Here is a 12127-nt window from a genome sequence, read left to right as displayed (position 1 = left end):
AGTAAGGACCGGAGGATGTAGACCAGGGTGTTCTATGCAGGAATAGCACCATTGCTGTATAGTGGAAGACAGGTATTGTTGTGACTGAAATGTTTAACATGATATTTTTGTAGTGCTTGCCACAATTCCCCATCCCCTCTGAGTGCCTCCTTGCAGCTGGGCACAACAATGTCAGGGTAACTGCCTCAGCTTCCCCTCTCAGGCTCCTTAAAGATTCCACCAGACAGTCTCTTGTGTCCACTATTACCCCTTCCCAGAGCTAGTTTATTATTCCGCATTACACACATAGTCCTTGGAAGCCCCAAACACAGTTTATCCCACACACAATGCATGTAGTCCATGAGAGTGCCAAACCACAGTTGAACAACACACCTCATATCCCAGCTCTGGCATATTCTGCCGCACCAAGGCTTTCTTTTGGGTCCCACCTGTTCTTTTGTCAGAAAATACACCACAGTCAAAGTCGTTTTGCAGCTTCTTCCTGGCTTTCAAGCCTTGGCCTGAAAAGGCCATCAGGATAGTCCCTCTGCTGATGTCCTAGGGTACAGCTCCCCTGCAATAATAGACTCCCGCTGGCCCAGGTCCGCTGAGTCAGGCTCAAGCTGTGGGGTTATAAAATTGCAGTGTAGACATTCAGGCTGCAGCCTCAGTTTTGGAACTCCCCACTTGTGGGATGTCAGAAACTGGGCTCCAGCCCTGAGCCCAAACACTGCATTGCAATTTTATAACCCTAGAGCCCAAACCATGAAGCCTGAGTCAGCGACCTAGGCCAGCTATGGGTTTTGAACTGCAGTGCTGACATACCCCTACCCCTTGTCAGCCTCTCTGCTCTGGCCCTCCTTTTCAGTTCTTCATGAACACAGGCCCCAGAGCTGCTTCCCCAGAGTGTGGCCCTTGTTCTAGGACTCATAGCACTCCTATAGCTGTCCTTCCCCAACTGACCTCCCATCTTCTTCCAGGGACGCTCCCCTTTCTCACAGCAGTCATTCACTCATTTATTAGCTTCAAGTGCCACCCCACTCTCTCAATCGAGTCAATATGAGACGCACCGGTGCTGGAACAGAGGTACTGGACCCACTTCATTTAAGGCAGTTAGCCACCGTGTGACAGTGCTATTTATTTCTTTCCTTTTTAAATTTAATTTATATCAGCCTCCCTCAAATAAATTAACAACTTCATTATACTGTTCTGTATTTGATAGTTACAGTTAGTTACAATTTGTGGCGTATTAAATATACACAAGATAAAGAGAGGAACAAAACTATAGGGACATATAATACCCTGCTTTCCAAAAGACGAAGGGAAAAATAAATGAAAAACACATAGAAAGATGGTTCACATAAAAGATATTAAATCAACTACATTGTCTCTATAAAAACCAGAATCAAGCTCACAACTCCAAACTGAGTTGTAGGAAAATACCACATATGCACACAGGCAAATCGCAAGCCACATGATACACATAAGACCCCATTCCGCAATGTCCTCAGGACTCTGAAATTCAAATGAAGATTACAGAAGTTGAGAATGGTTATCACATTCGAGAGAAGCTAAGAACCGAATAGGATAAAGACCATGCGGAGGTGTCTGTATTTCCAATAGTCTTCTTCAATTTACATTTTGAGTTCCTCAACAGAGAAAGAGTGAATTAAGTCGATGTGAACAAGTGTAAATGCTGAGCGCTCTTTCCATGCAGACCCATGTGTGCAATGTGTGCGTGGTTTTTGACTGGCCTTTTCTTCTCTTCTCTTTTCCTGCAGTTTCTTTGGTGCTTCTGTCGTCGTCTTCCTTTTGTCCTTTGAGTTGCTAGAAAGAGAGGGAAAGAGAGAGAGGTGAAGCGGGATAGGTGCGGGCTGAGTGGAGACCACGATTCCAAGGACAATTCAAATTAAATGGACAAGGTCCTCGCCCCTCCTTGAAATTACCCCAATTCCTAGGTTTCGGCACCAATCCGTAGCAGAAGGCAGGAGAGCTTGCAGCAGAACTCAGGGCCGGCTGGATGCAGAATACGCTGGGCTTTGACTTGGCTGAGAGCGTGAGGAGGCCACGGGCACAGGACAGCTACAAGGGCAAACCCTTAACTCTCTCAAGAGGCTGGTTTCTAGAACTACCTTTCAAAGGGGAGTGTAATCTGGGGAAAGACCTGCACCCTAGTTAGAGGGAGCTCACTTTGGACTTTGGTGATTTCTTGGCTTTTTTGAAGAAAGGGTTGAATTTTTCACGGCCTCCACCATCCCCTTACAGCCGCCCCTTCGCCACACCAGGTGACATGTGACCCGGACAGGAAATACATAGGACACAAATCAGATTTCACTTCAGAACCCAGAAAAGCCAAGTAGAAATCATTCGAGTGCAATTTACTGTGACCAGCAGAACGAGAACCTCAACCCTTCTTAAAGGGGGGTCACTCAGCCACAGGCACAAAGAGGCTCTCCTAGTTTACGAAGGAGAGGGATAAGACCTTACACCCTGGTTACAGGGCAGTCCTTTTGCCTGGCGTGTCAAAGTGACCTGTGGCTAACGAAGCATGGCGAGGGAGACCCAAACCCTCCTTACAGGGTGGTCCTTAAGCCAGGGACATTTCAATGGGCCAGAGCCTAAGAGCGCTGACGAGGAGAGACCTCCATTCCCTCAGTAGAGGGTGGTCTCTTTGCCCAGCAAGTGCCAGCGGCCCAAGACAAGCTCGAAAGGGGAGACCTGCACCCTCCTTACAGGGAGAGGTCAGTGGCACAGGGCATTGTAAAGCCTGGGTCCTAAATAATAGAGAGCCAGAGAGACCTCGACCCTTCTTAGAGGGGGGGTCACTCAGCCACAGGCAAGAAGAAAGGCTCTCCTAGTTTAAGAATGAGAGGGATAAGACCTTGCAGCCTGGTTACAGGGCAGTCCTTTTGCCCGGCGTGTCAAAGTGACCTGTGGCTACATAAGCATGGCGAAGGAGACCCAAACCCTCCTTACAGGGTGGTCCTTAAGCCAGGGGCATCACAGAGGGCCGTAGCCAAGCGGGCGGACAAGGAGAGACCTCCATTCCCTCGGTAGAGGGGGGTCTCTTTGCCCCGCAAGTGACTTTGGCATTCAGAGGGCCAATGCAGAGAGGAGAAAAGGGAAACAGACCTGATCCCTGAGTACAGGGCGGTCACCCTTTCTTTAGAAACATATTCCTCCTTTAAAGAAGCACGGGGTCGGGGGAAGTCCCCAATGTGAAAACATCTGGAAATGAACAGGTGAGGGAGGAATCCCGCTGAGTCTCCCATTACCATTAAATCCTCCATCCCTCGGCAACACCCTTCCCGACTTACCTTTCTCCCCCACCAAGAAAATTTCAACTTTGTGCCCCCTAACCTTGACCAAAAAGGACACCCCTTACTTGGACACAGTCCTGTTAATAGGGTTAGGTGCACCCACGTGCAAGCTCTGAATACCACTCCACGTACCTACACCAGCTGAGCATCACCACATTTCCGAAAGGACAGCCACATCCCTCACTTCCACCATAGCCCTAGGAATAGCCTCGGTCTATCACCAAAGAAACAAAAGGCCTGGAATTCGGACACAACTTGCAGAGCTCTCCGACTCTATACGATTCACACTAATCCGTCCAGCAAGGTCTTTCTTGTGCCGAATAAAACAAGGGCTCAAAGCTGAGGTTGACTGGGCAGTGTAAATTGGGCAGGGCAAGAGGAAATGAGGAAGGATCGCCTGGAAGTGAGGCTCTGAAAGGAGCCCCCTTCCTCACCTGTTCAGTTCCAGACTTTGTGACATATGGATTTGGGGACGATTTCTTGGCTCTCTGGGAAAGAAGGGTCGAATTTTCCACGGCCTCCACCATCCCCTTACAGCCGCCCCTTCGCCACACCAGGTTACATGTGACCCGGAGAAGAAATACATGGGTCACAAACCAGATTTCACGTCAAAGCCCAAAAAAGCCAAACAGAAATCATTCTAGGGGAATTTACTGCGACTAACAGAACGAGAACCTCAACCCTTCTTAAAGGGGGGTCACTCAGCCACAGGCACAAAGAGGCTCTCCTAGTTTACGAAGGAGAGGGATAAGACCTTACACCCTGGTTACAGGGCAGTCCTTTTGCTCGGCGTGTCAAAGTGACCTGTGGCTAACTAAGCATGGCGAAGGAGACCCAAACCCTCCTTACAGGGTGGTCCTTAAGCCAGGGACATTTCAATGGGCCAGAGCCAAAGAGCGCTGAAGAGGGGAGACCTCCGTTCCCTCAGTAGAGGGTGGTCTCTTTGCCCAGCAAGTGCCAGCGGCCCAAGACAAGCTCGAAAGGGGAGACCCGCACCCTTCTTACAGGGAGAGGTCAGTGGCACAGGGCATGTCAAAGGCGCGGTCCTAAAGAGCTGAAATCCACCGAGACCTCGACCCTTCTTAGAGGGGGGGTCACTCAGCCACAGGCACAAAGAGGCTCTTCTGTTTACGAACGAGAGGGATAAGACCTTACACCCCGGTTACAGGGCAGTCCTTTTGCCGGGCATGTCAAGGGGACCTGTGGCTAAATAAGGCTGGCGAAGGAGACCCAAACCCTCCTTACAGGGTGGTCCTTAAGCCAGGGACATTTCAATGGGCCAGAGCCAAGAGCGCTGAAGAGGGGAGACCTCCGTGCCCTCGGTAGAGGGTGGTCTCTTTGCCCAGCAAGTGCCAGCGGCCCAAGACAAGCTCGAAAGGGGAGACCCGCACCCTTCTTACAGGGAGAGGTCAGTGGCACAGGGCATGCTAAAGGCGCGGTCCTAAAGAGCTGAAATCCACAGAGACCTCAACCCTTCTTAAAGGGCGGTCACTCAGCCGCAGGTGCGGAATGGGCCCAGAAAGCATTTCTCTTGGCAAGGAGTGGACCCTGATCCCCGTTTACAGAGAGGTCCTTTTCCCTGGCGCCTCAAGGGGCATTAAGCCTACGTGGACAAGTGTAAATGCCACCGGGAGGGCCACGCCTGCAATGTGTGCGTGGTTTTTGACTGGCCTTTTCTTCTCTTCTCTTTTCCTGCAGTTTCTTTGGTGCTTCTGTCGTCGACTTCCTTTTGTCCTTTGAGTTGCTAGAAAGAGAGGGAAAGAGAGAGAGGTGAAGCGGGATAGGTGCGGGCTGAGTGGAGACCACGATTCCAAGGACAATTCAAATTAAATGGACAAGGTCCTCGCCCCTCCTTGAAATTACCCCAATTCCTAGGTTTCGGCACCAATCCGTAGCAGAAGGCAGGAGAGCTTGCAGCAGAACTCAGGGCCGGCTGGATGCAGAATACGCTGGGCTTTGACTTGGCTGAGAGCGTGAGGAGGCCACGGGCACAGGACAGCTACAAGGGCAAACCCTTAACTCTCTCAAGAGGCTGGTTTCTAGAACTACCTTTCAAAGGGGAGTGTAATCTGGGGAAAGACCTGCACCCTAGTTAGAGGGAGCTCACTTTGGACTTTGGTGATTTCTTGGCTTTTTTGAAGAAAGGGTTGAATTTTTCACGGCCTCCACCATCCCCTTACAGCCGCCCCTTCGCCACACCAGGTGACATGTGACCCGGACAGGAAATACATAGGACACAAATCAGATTTCACTTCAGAACCCAGAAAAGCCAAGTAGAAATCATTCGAGTGCAATTTACTGTGACCAGCAGAACGAGAACCTCAACCCTTCTTAAAGGGGGGTCACTCAGCCACAGGCACAAAGAGGCTCTCCTAGTTTACGAAGGAGAGGGATAAGACCTTACACCCTGGTTACAGGGCAGTCCTTTTGCCTGGCGTGTCAAAGTGACCTGTGGCTAACGAAGCATGGCGAGGGAGACCCAAACCCTCCTTACAGGGTGGTCCTTAAGCCAGGGACATTTCAATGGGCCAGAGCCTAAGAGCGCTGACGAGGAGAGACCTCCATTCCCTCAGTAGAGGGTGGTCTCTTTGCCCAGCAAGTGCCAGCGGCCCAAGACAAGCTCGAAAGGGGAGACCTGCACCCTCCTTACAGGGAGAGGTCAGTGGCACAGGGCATTGTAAAGCCTGGGTCCTAAATAATAGAGAGCCAGAGAGACCTCGACCCTTCTTAGAGGGGGGGTCACTCAGCCACAGGCAAGAAGAAAGGCTCTCCTAGTTTAAGAATGAGAGGGATAAGACCTTGCAGCCTGGTTACAGGGCAGTCCTTTTGCCCGGCGTGTCAAAGTGACCTGTGGCTACATAAGCATGGCGAAGGAGACCCAAACCCTCCTTACAGGGTGGTCCTTAAGCCAGGGGCATCACAGAGGGCCGTAGCCAAGCGGGCGGACAAGGAGAGACCTCCATTCCCTCGGTAGAGGGGGGTCTCTTTGCCCCGCAAGTGACTTTGGCATTCAGAGGGCCAATGCAGAGAGGAGAAAAGGGAAACAGACCTGATCCCTGAGTACAGGGCGGTCACCCTTTCTTTAGAAACATATTCCTCCTTTAAAGAAGCACGGGGTCGGGGGAAGTCCCCAATGTGAAAACATCTGGAAATGAACAGGTGAGGGAGGAATCCCGCTGAGTCTCCCATTACCATTAAATCCTCCATCCCTCGGCAACACCCTTCCCGACTTACCTTTCTCCCCCACCAAGAAAATTTCAACTTTGTGCCCCCTAACCTTGACCAAAAAGGACACCCCTTACTTGGACACAGTCCTGTTAATAGGGTTAGGTGCACCCACGTGCAAGCTCTGAATACCACTCCACGTACCTACACCAGCTGAGCATCACCACATTTCCGAAAGGACAGCCACATCCCTCACTTCCACCATAGCCCTAGGAATAGCCTCGGTCTATCACCAAAGAAACAAAAGGCCTGGAATTCGGACACAACTTGCAGAGCTCTCCGACTCTATACGATTCACACTAATCCGTCCAGCAAGGTCTTTCTTGTGCCGAATAAAACAAGGGCTCAAAGCTGAGGTTGACTGGGCAGTGTAAATTGGGCAGGGCAAGAGGAAATGAGGAAGGATCGCCTGGAAGTGAGGCTCTGAAAGGAGCCCCCTTCCTCACCTGTTCAGTTCCAGACTTTGTGACATATGGATTTGGGGACGATTTCTTGGCTCTCTGGGAAAGAAGGGTCGAATTTTCCACGGCCTCCACCATCCCCTTACAGCCGCCCCTTCGCCACACCAGGTTACATGTGACCCGGAGAAGAAATACATGGGTCACAAACCAGATTTCACGTCAAAGCCCAAAAAAGCCAAACAGAAATCATTCTAGGGGAATTTACTGCGACTAACAGAACGAGAACCTCAACCCTTCTTAAAGGGGGGTCACTCAGCCACAGGCACAAAGAGGCTCTCCTAGTTTACGAAGGAGAGGGATAAGACCTTACACCCTGGTTACAGGGCAGTCCTTTTGCCCGGCGTGTCAAAGTGACCTGTGGCTAACTAAGCATGGCGAAGGAGACCCAAACCCTCCTTACAGGGTGGTCCTTAAGCCAGGGACATTTCAATGGGCCAGAGCCAAAGAGCGCTGAAGAGGGGAGACCTCCGTTCCCTCAGTAGAGGGTGGTCTCTTTGCCCAGCAAGTGCCAGCGGCCCAAGACAAGCTCGAAAGGGGAGACCCGCACCCTTCTTACAGGGAGAGGTCAGTGGCACAGGGCATGTCAAAGGCGCGGTCCTAAAGAGCTGAAATCCACCGAGACCTCGACCCTTCTTAGAGGGGGGGTCACTCAGCCACAGGCACAAAGAGGCTCTCCTGTTTACGAACGAGAGGGATAAGACCTTACACCCCGGTTACAGGGCAGTCCTTTTGCCGGGCATGTCAAGGGGACCTGTGGCTAAATAAGGCTGGCGAAGGAGACCCAAACCCTCCTTACAGGGTGGTCCTTAAGCCAGGGACATTTCAATGGGCCAGAGCCAAGAGCGCTGAAGAGGGGAGACCTCCGTGCCCTCGGTAGAGGGTGGTCTCTTTGCCCAGCAAGTGCCAGCGGCCCAAGACAAGCTCGAAAGGGGAGACCCGCACCCTTCTTACAGGGAGAGGTCAGTGGCACAGGGCATGCTAAAGGCGCGGTCCTAAAGAGCTGAAATCCACAGAGACCTCAACCCTTCTTAAAGGGCGGTCACTCAGCCGCAGGTGCGGAATGGGCCCAGAAAGCATTTCTCTTGGCAAGGAGTGGACCCTGATCCCCGTTTACAGAGAGGTCCTTTTCCCTGGCGCCTCAAGGGGCATTAAGCCTACGTGGACAAGTGTAAATGCCACCGGGAGGGCCACGCCTGCAATGTGTGCGTGGTTTTTGACTGGCCTTTTCTTCTCTTCTCTTTTCCTGCAGTTTCTTTGGTGCTTCTGTCGTCGACTTCCTTTTGTCCTTTGAGTTGCTAGAAAGAGAGGGAAAGAGAGAGAGGTGAAGCGGGATAGGTGCGGGCTGAGTGGAGACCACGATTCCAAGGACAATTCAAATTAAATGGACAAGGTCCTCGCCCCTCCTTGAAATTACCCCAATTCCTAGGTTTCGGCACCAATCCGTAGCAGAAGGCAGGAGAGCTTGCAGCAGAACTCAGGGCCGGCTGGATGCAGAATACGCTGGGCTTTGACTTGGCTGAGAGCGTGAGGAGGCCACGGGCACAGGACAGCTACAAGGGCAAACCCTTAACTCTCTCAAGAGGCTGGTTTCTAGAACTACCTTTCAAAGGGGAGTGTAATCTGGGGAAAGACCTGCACCCTAGTTAGAGGGAGCTCACTTTGGACTTTGGTGATTTCTTGGCTTTTTTGAAGAAAGGGTTGAATTTTTCACGGCCTCCACCATCCCCTTACAGCCGCCCCTTCGCCACACCAGGTGACATGTGACCCGGACAGGAAATACATAGGACACAAATCAGATTTCACTTCAGAACCCAGAAAAGCCAAGTAGAAATCATTCGAGTGCAATTTACTGTGACCAGCAGAACGAGAACCTCAACCCTTCTTAAAGGGGGGTCACTCAGCCACAGGCACAAAGAGGCTCTCCTAGTTTACGAAGGAGAGGGATAAGACCTTACACCCTGGTTACAGGGCAGTCCTTTTGCCTGGCGTGTCAAAGTGACCTGTGGCTAACGAAGCATGGCGAGGGAGACCCAAACCCTCCTTACAGGGTGGTCCTTAAGCCAGGGACATTTCAATGGGCCAGAGCCTAAGAGCGCTGACGAGGAGAGACCTCCATTCCCTCAGTAGAGGGTGGTCTCTTTGCCCAGCAAGTGCCAGCGGCCCAAGACAAGCTCGAAAGGGGAGACCTGCACCCTCCTTACAGGGAGAGGTCAGTGGCACAGGGCATTGTAAAGCCTGGGTCCTAAATAATAGAGAGCCAGAGAGACCTCGACCCTTCTTAGAGGGGGGGTCACTCAGCCACAGGCAAGAAGAAAGGCTCTCCTAGTTTAAGAATGAGAGGGATAAGACCTTGCAGCCTGGTTACAGGGCAGTCCTTTTGCCCGGCGTGTCAAAGTGACCTGTGGCTACATAAGCATGGCGAAGGAGACCCAAACCCTCCTTACAGGGTGGTCCTTAAGCCAGGGGCATCACAGAGGGCCGTAGCCAAGCGGGCGGACAAGGAGAGACCTCCATTCCCTCGGTAGAGGGGGGTCTCTTTGCCCCGCAAGTGACTTTGGCATTCAGAGGGCCAATGCAGAGAGGAGAAAAGGGAAACAGACCTGATCCCTGAGTACAGGGCGGTCACCCTTTCTTTAGAAACATATTCCTCCTTTAAAGAAGCACGGGGTCGGGGGAAGTCCCCAATGTGAAAACATCTGGAAATGAACAGGTGAGGGAGGAATCCCGCTGAGTCTCCCATTACCATTAAATCCTCCATCCCTCGGCAACACCCTTCCCGACTTACCTTTCTCCCCCACCAAGAAAATTTCAACTTTGTGCCCCCTAACCTTGACCAAAAAGGACACCCCTTACTTGGACACAGTCCTGTTAATAGGGTTAGGTGCACCCACGTGCAAGCTCTGAATACCACTCCACGTACCTACACCAGCTGAGCATCACCACATTTCCGAAAGGACAGCCACATCCCTCACTTCCACCATAGCCCTAGGAATAGCCTCGGTCTATCACCAAAGAAACAAAAGGCCTGGAATTCGGACACAACTTGCAGAGCTCTCCGACTCTATACGATTCACACTAATCCGTCCAGCAAGGTCTTTCTTGTGCCGAATAAAACAAGGGCTCAAAGCTGAGGTTGACTGGGCAGTGTAAATTGGGCAGGGCAAGAGGAAATGAGGAAGGATCGCCTGGAAGTGAGGCTCTGAAAGGAGCCCCCTTCCTCACCTGTTCAGTTCCAGACTTTGTGACATATGGATTTGGGGACGATTTCTTGGCTCTCTGGGAAAGAAGGGTCGAATTTTCCACGGCCTCCACCATCCCCTTACAGCCGCCCCTTCGCCACACCAGGTTACATGTGACCCGGAGAAGAAATACATGGGTCACAAACCAGATTTCACGTCAAAGCCCAAAAAAGCCAAACAGAAATCATTCTAGGGGAATTTACTGCGACTAACAGAACGAGAACCTCAACCCTTCTTAAAGGGGGGTCACTCAGCCACAGGCACAAAGAGGCTCTCCTAGTTTACGAAGGAGAGGGATAAGACCTTACACCCTGGTTACAGGGCAGTCCTTTTGCCCGGCGTGTCAAAGTGACCTGTGGCTAACTAAGCATGGCGAAGGAGACCCAAACCCTCCTTACAGGGTGGTCCTTAAGCCAGGGACATTTCAATGGGCCAGAGCCAAAGAGCGCTGAAGAGGGGAGACCTCCGTTCCCTCAGTAGAGGGTGGTCTCTTTGCCCAGCAAGTGCCAGCGGCCCAAGACAAGCTCGAAAGGGGAGACCCGCACCCTTCTTACAGGGAGAGGTCAGTGGCACAGGGCATGTCAAAGGCGCGGTCCTAAAGAGCTGAAATCCACCGAGACCTCGACCCTTCTTAGAGGGGGGGTCACTCAGCCACAGGCACAAAGAGGCTCTCCTGTTTACGAACGAGAGGGATAAGACCTTACACCCCGGTTACAGGGCAGTCCTTTTGCCGGGCATGTCAAGGGGACCTGTGGCTAAATAAGGCTGGCGAAGGAGACCCAAACCCTCCTTACAGGGTGGTCCTTAAGCCAGGGACATTTCAATGGGCCAGAGCCAAGAGCGCTGAAGAGGGGAGACCTCCGTGCCCTCGGTAGAGGGTGGTCTCTTTGCCCAGCAAGTGCCAGCGGCCCAAGACAAGCTCGAAAGGGGAGACCCGCACCCTTCTTACAGGGAGAGGTCAGTGGCACAGGGCATGCTAAAGGCGCGGTCCTAAAGAGCTGAAATCCACAGAGACCTCAACCCTTCTTAAAGGGCGGTCACTCAGCCGCAGGTGCGGAATGGGCCCAGAAAGCATTTCTCTTGGCAAGGAGTGGACCCTGATCCCCGTTTACAGAGAGGTCCTTTTCCCTGGCGCCTCAAGGGGCATTAAGCCTACGTGGACAAGTGTAAATGCCACCGGGAGGGCCACGCCTGCAATGTGTGCGTGGTTTTTGACTGGCCTTTTCTTCTCTTCTCTTTTCCTGCAGTTTCTTTGGTGCTTCTGTCGTCGACTTCCTTTTGTCCTTTGAGTTGCTAGAAAGAGAGGGAAAGAGAGAGAGGTGAAGCGGGATAGGTGCGGGCTGAGTGGAGACCACGATTCCAAGGACAATTCAAATTAAATGGACAAGGTCCTCGCCCCTCCTTGAAATTACCCCAATTCCTAGGTTTCGGCACCAATCCGTAGCAGAAGGCAGGAGAGCTTGCAGCAGAACTCAGGGCCGGCTGGATGCAGAATACGCTGGGCTTTGACTTGGCTGAGAGCGTGAGGAGGCCACGGGCACAGGACAGCTACAAGGGCAAACCCTTAACTCTCTCAAGAGGCTGGTTTCTAGAACTACCTTTCAAAGGGGAGTGTAATCTGGGGAAAGACCTGCACCCTAGTTAGAGGGAGCTCACTTTGGACTTTGGTGATTTCTTGGCTTTTTTGAAGAAAGGGTTGAATTTTTCACGGCCTCCACCATCCCCTTACAGCCGCCCCTTCGCCACACCAGGTGACATGTGACCCGGACAGGAAATACATAGGACACAAATCAGATTTCACTTCAGAACCCAGAAAAGCCAAGTAGAAATCATTCGAGTGCAATTTACTGTGACCAGCAGAACGAGAACCTCAACCCTTCTTAAAGGGGGGTCACTCAGCCAC

Source organism: Lepidochelys olivacea, assembly GCF_965140295.1.
Source record: "Lepidochelys olivacea isolate rLepOli2 genome assembly, chromosome: 22".
In the NCBI taxonomy this organism is placed as follows: Eukaryota; Metazoa; Chordata; order Testudines; family Cheloniidae; genus Lepidochelys; species Lepidochelys olivacea.
This window is presented reverse-complemented; position numbering follows the sequence as displayed.